Here is a 10170-nt window from a genome sequence, read left to right as displayed (position 1 = left end):
ATCTTCTATAGCAATTTTAAAAGGTGAAGCTGTGATTGGACTGTAAAGATGATAAATTATTATTGTTTCAACAGGAGGATGACTGAAAAGGACTGAGCTAGTGGAGGTTTTCCATCTTGCTTTTGTTAATGTTTGAATTTTTTGGTTGTTTAGTTGTTCTATAAAATCAAGAAAGAATATTTCAGATCTTGTTTCAAGCATAAATGCTTGCCAATCATGAAATAATTGCTTTCGTTGATCCATGAAAGGGAACTTCATCCTATAGAGGTTTCTCCTAAGGATATTTTCTTTTGATTCTAGATGTTTATCTAATCTGGAATAGTTTATTACAAAAGGTTGGGTAAGTGTGCTTAATTGAGGATTTAGTAGAGGAGTAACTAAAAAATCAGAAACAGTGGGAGAAGTTTGCTCTTCATCTGTGGTTGAAATATTTTGAGGTTCATTTTCTGTATAATTGGGTAACTAACTTGGGAAGTAGTTGTAACAGCCTGACCCCAAATAAATCGAAAATAATCCATATTTTTCTCAGCAATCGTACCCTAGTTTCCATTCATCAAATTAACACCTTTCTTCTTCCTAGATATGCCAATCAACACAAAAATATCATTATATCAAAACTGAATCCATTTTCAAATTTCCAGAAAACAACCATGTACGATTTGAGCCAAAATCAAGCACAACAACCCAAACTCAATTATCATATCTGGAATTCAAATACTCTATTAAACTCTAGCAGATACATATATAAGAGCTCACCGTCAAGACCAGTCTACAATTGTTGGACCTCCCAATCAGATCCCCCTCGTCCCTCTTGTCCCTCTTGATAAAGGGTCTCAAGCTATATAAGCCTCAGAAGCCTTCCTCTTCTCTCGGGTTGAGGATGCTCGATCCTCCCCGAAGGATCGCCCTTGATCCAATCCCCTTCCACAACTTTTTTCTTCTTTACCTTCTTCTTCTTTCTTTTTTTTTTTGTCTCCCCACCCCCTGTGAGAGAGATAGAGAGAGAAGAAAATAACTTTGAGAAGGTCGGTGGGACGAAATTCTCGGTGTCCCTAGAAGCTTCTTGCTTCTTATTCTTTCTTTCTTTTCTTTTTATTATCATTATTTTTATTCATTTTAGTTTAAGCATCTATCTTTAATACTTGTATGATAATAATTTAAATAATACATCTTAAAAACTGACAAAGTATTACAGTAGTTTTGATGTTTTTAATTTTGAGCTTTTGCAATTCTTCTTCTAATTCTCTAATTCTGAAATTAGAGCTTTTGGTACCAGTTTTCTCTTCTTTTCCCAATTATGAGTAGACTATTTAGATCCAACTCAGTCACTTCTAGTTCGTCTAGGTCCTCCCTCAATAGGATTCCAGATATAGTCAATGAAGAACAAATAGAGTATCAGTCAAACAATAACATAGATATGAATGACTAGAATATTCCAAGAGTTCCTAGTCATGAAATTTATAAGAAAAAATGGAGTCTAGCTTCATTCAAAAGTGAACACCATATTAAATCAGTAGAACAAGTTTATGCCCTTAGTAAACAACATGAAACTTGCCAACTTTTTAGTCCAGAATCAATTAAGAAACATAAAAAAGATGGTTATAATTTCCTCCATATTGGATTAGTTCAAATTGGTGTCAAGCCTTTAACTAGAAAAGGTCTTAATGCCTCCATTCTTTTATGTTTAAGAGATGCAAGGTTTACTAATTTTAATGACAGTACCCTTGGATTAATTGAGTCAGGTCTGTTTAATGGTCCAGTTCATTTTAATTGCTATCCAGATTTTACCATTAGCCTCAGTGATCCTCATATCCTAAAAGCTTTAACCCTCAATGTTAAAACTTCAGGTTATCATGTCCTTGAAGGAACCCAACCTTTAGCTTTAATTTATAGGATCCATTACAAAGTCACTGGTACAAATATGAATTTCCAAGCCATTAGTAAAAGTCCCAAAAATCATACTCTCTTAATTCAAAGTAGTTAAGAAAACGCCAATATTAGCGTTCCTCACACAATCAGATGGTCAGATGTCCATATTCCTTCTGAATGGTCTCTCACTAGTGAGAATCAACCATCTAATGCACAACATAGTCTTTCTGATTTAGACTGTATTCAACAGTTTAATGATGGCACAGTAAGAATTAATTTTCAAAACTCTAGGATAAGTCAAAACCCAAGAATTCAAGAGGTAGGAAACTCCTCTAGACATTCATTTGCTGGTTCCACTACAGCTAAAACAATGTCTAAATGAGATTTTGATCTAGATAAAGAAATTAAAAATATTAGAATTAGAGAATTAGAAGAAGAGTTTCAAATATTTTTCCATAAATTGTAAAAATAAAAGAAAATAAAACGTTTACAAATAATAAAACCAATTACAAAGACAAAATAGGTCCTTGCGGATCTATTTCACTTCTAATCTTCCGTAAACCTAGCTGACTCTCGGCACAATTAAACTTCTCGTAAGACGTCTCCACCTAGGCACCTGATCCACCTAGGCACCTGAACAAGATTCTATAGGGGTGAGCTTACGCTCAGTAGGGCTAAACTTTTTTAAGTTATATTTAACTAAGTCGCAAAAATAAAGTTATCAACCAATGTCAAACGATACTTTACAAATAAAACGACAATTCGATGCATGTATGCTAATGAATGTCTTCCTCAATTACTGGCAATTAGTCCGTACATCCAAGACATGTGAGCCTACACGTCCCATACCGTATATTTTACCAACCGGGGATGACTCAAATGTCTCGAATATATGATCTAACAACCAGTAATATCTCACCACCTGTACCTCTTTTGTTAGTCGTCTTGTTATACTCATGGTCTCCAGATCCGCAACCCGATAAATATCATTTTACCAATGTCCGCCATTGATAGGGCATACATTCCCTGAATTTGTGCACGTGTGGGCTAATCATAGATCCCGAGGACAACCTATGAGGAAACTCAACTACACAAAATGTATCTATTCTATCAATCTCTTTCTCATCTCCAGAATCACCAATCTCACTTCTCGTAATTCCTCACAATGCAGTATGCATATGAATTAAATATCAATATTCGCATTTCAATATTGAACACATGCTTTTATGAAAAGCGATAACATCGTTCATATAAGTCACCAATTACATATTCTTTATCGAAAACGATAACAATCAACAATTAACCAATCAATGCCACACAATGCATCGATTTCAATAATAACCTATTTATCAATTTAAAGAAAGGTTCCCCGATAAAGAGACCCTATCTGGAATCCAAATGCTAGCTCCGACGTTAACTAAAATTAGTAACTCAGTGACACGCGTTCTGAAATCCTTATCATTCTGCTTCTGCAAGCTCGTGTCTCTCATTCCATCCTCGTACACCCTTACTTTGAAGTAACCGACATTTATGCCGGAATTGTTAAGGACACCCACATTGCCTTATTTCCAATTCCGCTCACCTTTTCTTCACAATTACCAAATCACATGCCACCCATAATTAGTCGTATCCCATCATGCTCCAAGCACCAAGCTAACCACCGAATTTACTCTCTACACCCAATTCCTCTTTTCTACTAAATCCTTTATATTTGTCTATCTCAATCTTGATCAATCTTCTCATCTCTTAATTGTAGGCATAACAACTTACATACCTCTACTGCTGCTTCATACTAACAGAACACAAAGAGCACCCCAACTTTCCAATTTCTGGAATCCAAGCACTCAAATCAACTTAATCTCAAGTATGAATCCAACAATGAATACAAGAACACTATTGCTCTTCATTCCAAACAACACAACACAATCCTTCTCCAATTCATCTAATTCCAATGCATCACATAATCAATATCATGCTCAAATCTTCATATCAAGGTTGAAACTAAGTAGCTAAACACAATTTCATCACCATGAACAACAAACTAAACTCACTGCCAAAAGTCAGATTCTTCATTCCTTAACAAAACTAAAATCCAAGCATAACAATATCAAAATCATGTCCTGTAGTTTCATTCAATTGGAAATTACCAAACAAATACCAAAACACGATCGCCGTCGCCGCAGACCCGCCGTGCACAGTGGAACTCACAGTGGTCACTCCCTGCCAAAATCCAAATTCTCCCAAACACTACCAAACTCAATTTCAAGCATATAAACAGGTAGAGCTTGACAAATGGACCAAGTTTCATACCTTGATCGAAATCAATCGTCGCCGAAAAACGAAGAACAACGCCGAGAAACTCAAATCTTCCTCCCTTTGATTCTCTCTCACCGGACCTCATCTCTGCAAGCTGAACGCACAATGACGTCGACGAGACCAAGACGAAGCCACCAGCATCATCCATGTCCGCCACCGTGGCCGGGATCGAGAACTCGCCGGCGAACCCAGTCTCTCCTTCTGCTCGATTCTCCTTCACCGGAGCTCCTTTGCTGAAAGTAAGATCACATGGAGGATGGGGACGACGAGACTAAGTTATCCATACCAGTCACGCTCGCCACCGTGACAAGAATCGGAAACCCGATCGAAGAGGCAGTCGCCTTCTCTCCTCCGATTCTCTTTCAGCAGCACTCCTCCATAAAAGCTAACACAACAGAGACGTCGAGGATGACAATGCAGAGCTCTGGCCACCGGTTGGCCTATTCTGTCACACCCCGGTCCCGACGTTGGTGGGTTTTAGGCACCGGACGCCATTGCCGAGGCATGAACGAGTGTTACAAAGTAGAACGTAAACAAAAGTATTATCTTCTAGGCTCTTCACTCTAGGCTCGTCGTCTATCCTTTTTTCGGCTCGGTACAATCTAAGTACTTTTTCTGCAAAAAATATTAGAAATGGGTAGATGAGCAAAACCACGTGCTCAGTGAGTAGACCAATGTAATATGCCCGCAAAACCATGTCATTTTACCCACGCTACAAAATACGTATATCGTATACACATCACTTCACGCAATTCATTACATCGCACAATCTCTTCTTATTGGATATCCTTCAATTTAGTGATCCTCACGGGAACCTAATGACCTTCAAATCCTATACCTCCGTGTGTCACATCCTTACTTCGGCATAACCAATCAAGAAGTTCACATGTTCCATGTCTAGTCAAACAATGGATCCAACACATAAATATATATATATATATATAAATTCCACATATTTCGCAAATCGATATGTTTTACTCAAAAATAGAGAGATATTTCGTAAACAGATCAAAGTCATGTTTTTCGACTATTTTAATAACAAATAAGAATATTTAAAATATATTACACAAATCCACTCACTTCGACAAAATGAAACCTCACCAAGAACATTGATCATAAATCGAGCCTCCTAAAACGAGCCATCTAAAAATCACCATTGGATCTAGCTCAAACATCTAGGATAGAAAGAGGACATCGAGACGAACCGGTAGCACTTCGCGGATTCAGAATTGGAGTTACAGATCAAAAGTTATGATCCGCCGAAATTTCTAGAGAGATAAACTAGAGAGAGAATTAACGAAAGAAAGTAGAGAGATAATCTCTCCATAGACGAAATGAACAGAAGCAGCTGGTCTCTATAAATATATATAAGCATAGTAAGCCGACTTGAAGAGTCGGTTAGAGTAGTGGCCCAAAGAAAAATGGACACTTGTCCATTAGAAAGAGAAACAAACTCCACACTTGACAAATGTCCCATGACAAGACCAAATGCTAGCTAGCTGCGTCAATGCAGCCCTTATCTCTACACACAGCCAACCTAATCATGTCACGTGGTACTAAACAACAAATAGAAAGCTGCCATGTCACCAAACCGATCACGTAACTTTGAAAAATCATTAAAAATGGTTTGAGACTCTGAAAAATTCACCGAAAAATACGACGAACTCGTGGCGAACTCTATTTTCTATTTTTAAAAAGAAAAAACATATTTTGAGAAATTTAAAAAATCGGGACGTTACAGCGCCATAAGCCTGCAATACAATTTCAATCTGGAAACGGGAGTGGGTGTGCGTGCCAAGCCTGGCTTAAGATGAATTTGTGAACTTCCGTACGGACCCGGTAGAGTACGATGAAATGTTGGGGAATGTGGCGGAGTTGAGAGGGCTATAAGTTCTTTTTGTAGATAAAGATGATGGTGAGCAAGAGCAGGATGGAGGAGGAGCGAATGTGCTGGAGGAGGGTGTGAACGTTAATGGGCATGAGAGCTTTGTGAATTTGGTCGACAGTGAAACGAGTCACAAGGAGACTATTTTGAATGAGGGCGAGACAGTTGGAGAGGAAAAAATAGTGGAAGTGGAGGATGTTGATGAACATGAGGAAATAAAGCATGGGGAGGGGGGCCGGAAGAGAGGTCGGGAGGAAACCATTGCGGGTTTGAAGCCTCTAGCCAAGAAGAAGAAGGGCAAAGAGAAAGTATTTCATGGCTTGTCTAAGAAGCATAGTGATTATGCCTTTGTTAAGGTGATGCAAAGTCTTAGCAGTGTCGGGGTAAGGACTCGCGTATACAACGCGTGGTATATGACTTGCGCCATTATAGTAGCAAGACCTATGTGCTAGAGCATGAGAACCAGGTTGCTAGCTAGTCTTCAACGGGCATAAGAGAAGCTTACCTAGGTATGTATCTGTTTGGTTCTCTTTTTGTTTCTATCTTCTGTTATTAACCTGACTGTATATATGCCCTACAGGGTGTAAAGGTTGTATATGTTGCTACTGATATGCTGATTAACGAGACTGAGGACTGGGAGAGAAAAGTAGGAGGCTGAGGCGGCCAAAAGAAAAGTGACATAGTTGGAGGCAGTCCTTGTTGCACGAATCGCGGTTGGTGAGTTGGAGGCTTGAAGGTAAAAGCAGAAGAGCGTGAGAGTACCGTGAGACCGCGATTAAACCCAAATCTCGACATAGGCCCAGATCTGTAGCCTACCAAAAACAAGACCCAGTTCGTGGCCCAGATCCGCTACACCAGCCTGCTTCCGCTGACCTACCGCTCCTCCATCAACATCTCCGCTAGCTTGCCCCAAGTTACAGATCGAGCTTCCCACACTAGCTAGCACGAGTCAGATCAACTGGACCGCCAGCATCAGATTCGCGACCAAAACTCCCAAACTCGGTTGCACCTCCCTAATATAATTACAGAATTATTTTGATTTATAAAGCTGCTATCTACAAGACTACATATAAGGTACGTACGTATATGAGAAATAATGGTGATATGCACAACTTTTTTGGGCAAAGAAGTTAGTGACAAACTTTTATGTAGTTAAGTACTTAAGTTCATAACATCAGCAAATACCATATATATCTCATGTATGCCGGTGTTTAAAACGCTAAATTATAACTTGAGTTTTGTTAGTTGTAATTTGTAAAATCATTGTATGGTACCATATACCATAGATGCCCTCTAAAAATGCTCGATGTAGAGTGTAGCTCGATGTAGACGATATTGTGAAGGTGGTTATATCTTAGAAGATAAAACACCGACAAATGGTGCGGTCATCAATACACATGCACTCCTAGTCTGTACTCCCTGATCTCGGTTACCAAATCAACATTGTCTTTATATGCATAAGCATATTGCTTTTTTATCATCCCCATCTCTTCTTCCTTTGGAGTACTGTTTATGCTTGTTCGCCTTCGCTAGCTAGAATCCATTAACAAATCAGTACAATTCGATTTCTTCAACAGAAATTATATATATACAACATTGAGATACCTAGCTAAGCACCTAACCAGATCAGATGGCCATGGAAAATTCGATTTCCATTTGGATGGTACGTTTCTCATCTACCATTACTACTGTCCTTCTGATCATGCTACTCATGCAGTCAGGTACTGTTTCAGTAGCCATGGAATCGTCCACTGGTAGTACTAATTTCACTGCAATAGTACTAGACCAAACAACCAGCTGCACGATGTGTGACGAGTGCCCCAACCCGTGCCCTGTGCCATCATCACCGCCCCCACCACCACCAGTTGTTGAATGCCCGCCACCACCATCACCATCACCGCCACCACCATCACCACCGCCTCCGGCTCTCCCTGAATGTCCACCACCATCACCACCGCCTCCGGCTCTCCCTGAATGTCCACCGCCACCACCACCTGCGTCTCCTTGTCAAGACACTTGCTCGCAGTCGCCTCCAGGGTCCGATGTGCCAGCATTAATCCCGAATCGTCCACCACTTCAACCAAATGTTCCTAATCCTGGGAAATCGATTTTCCCCCCAAACGTTTATCCCGTATATTATTACAATCCGCCAATACCTTATTCCTCTAAATCCGTTGATTTGAAAATGCAGTACTCCACCACCGTTACATCTATCTTTGTCTTCTTCAGCACTAGTTTCCTAGTTATTTGCTTCGTCTAGCTAGCTAACTAGCTCTAGTTCAATCAGTCCATCTCTTCTGCAGTCCAGGTCGTTATCGAACGGCCGCTGATTGACCGATCCATCGAGCTGCATACTCTTATGTCTGCATGAATCTTGCTCTCTCGACCTTTCTCTCTGCTCCCTGTGTATTTTGTGCTTCTTTTAGTTAGTACTTAGTAGTCAGATCAATCTCTATGCATGCATGGTGCAGATCTCTTTGGGATATGACCAAATAAGAGAATGAATTAAGGCGGCCTAGGTAGCCGGCAGGCTAGCTTCATGGCCGGTGCTAGCTGGTGATATTTAAATGTTCTTTCATGTAATTTGCAACAACAATGAAATAAACATAAATACCTTAGATCTAGCATTTTCGTGTATCAAGGGTTAAGTACTGATGTAGTTATTCCTTTATTTTCTGCTTCTAATATTTAAGCGCAATTTTCTGTAGTATCATCATATATGTTGATTAATTAACTTAAAACAAGATTGCAGAACAATTTACTAGCTTTCTTAATACAACATCTTACGTTACTTCATTTTTGAAACCCATTACAGAAGATTGATCACGTAACTGGCTTGGTATGTTGCTCCTTTTTTCTTTTTTTTTTTAAGATATGTTGCTCCTCTTATAAGGGAAATTTTATTAGCACATCCTTAATTGCTAGATACACATCTCTTTTTTTGTACAAATTATATAAGACTTTGTGGGTCTGTAAAATTACCAAAAGCGACATTTATATCAAAAGTAAAGAAAATATCCGGCTTAAGACATTCATATTAATTAATTATTGTACTTCTAACATTTTTTAATTTTTAGCTTGAATCGAGTACCAATATTTTGACACCATGTACATATGAATACTATGCAATGGTTCCCAAGAATCGATTAATTTAGTTTTACACAAGATTGAGCATTCTAATAATGCTAAAAGTTCCGTTAAAGACTTTAATGATGTATTGTCTTGTTTCGTTTTGATTCGTTAGGCTCAAGAATTCTTGAAATCAGTTTGAGTAAGAGGCTTTTTGAGAATAAATTTAGTCGAGAAAAACTGATGAAATATGGTGTTAACAAAAGGAAATCCCTCAAGGAAGATCTTAATAAGGTGAAACCCTTTAGAGAAAAATAAAAATCTTCGAAGAAGATGTCAATGAGGTGAAACAATACAAGGAAATTAAAATGAAACATTTTGAGAAAAATCTCACTAATGTGAACCTTTTTTTTTTTTTTTTGTAATAAATTGAGTAGCAAATCTATAAAAGTACGTGTATTTAGTCAATGAGTCGTGTATTCAAATAAGGGTATTGTAGGAAGTTTGGGTATGTGTATCTAGTAAAATGTTAAAATAATAAAATTAATAGGTGTCGTATTAAGTATGAGATGTGTATCTAGTAATTATTAAGGTTGTGTTAATAAAATTTCTCCTCTTATAATAAGGCAATGATCCAATCAACCTTACTAAATAAATAACCCAGATCGCCATCGGTGTATTTCCTTCTAGAGTAATGTTAGGTGAACCATCTCTTGGGGAATCACTTAGAGCCCACTTTAGGTGGTAGCTTATGCGGCATTACCACTTCATCAAAGCTTAAAGTTTAACTCTTTATATATTTATATTTTCTTAATTACAAAATTCATTTTTCTTTTTTCACTTTCATGATTTTATCTTATAATCCTATTTTTCCCCCTTCTTTTCTCTTATATGATCTTTGCCGTCTTCGTCTTCATCTGCGTCAGACGTCCAACTTCTAATTTAGGTGGCAGCTTATGTGGCATTGCCATTTCATCAAAGCTTAAAGTTCAACTCTTTATATATTTATATTTTTCTTAATTACAAAATTC

The 10170-nt window shown here is 38.2% G+C and overlaps 1 non-coding gene across 1 annotated transcript; it reads right to left on the bottom strand.

The window, feature by feature from the left end:
* Nucleotides 1-3139: 3139 nt before the first annotated feature.
* LOC101307500 lies at nucleotides 3140-5446 on the bottom strand. Its single transcript, XR_184752.1, has 3 exons — nucleotides 5287-5446; nucleotides 4180-4800; nucleotides 3140-4089 (listed from the first exon to the last, which is right to left on the bottom strand). It is a non-coding gene; the product is annotated as an uncharacterized LOC101307500 (transcript).
* Between the last annotated feature and the right edge of the window lie 4724 nt (nucleotides 5447-10170).

This window comes from Fragaria vesca, linkage group LG5 (assembly GCF_000184155.1).
Source record: "Fragaria vesca subsp. vesca linkage group LG5, FraVesHawaii_1.0, whole genome shotgun sequence".
In the NCBI taxonomy this organism is placed as follows: domain Eukaryota; kingdom Viridiplantae; phylum Streptophyta; class Magnoliopsida; order Rosales; family Rosaceae; genus Fragaria; species Fragaria vesca.
The sequence above is the reverse complement of the archived record's forward strand: the minus strand, read 5'-3'. Positions and strand labels throughout refer to the sequence as shown.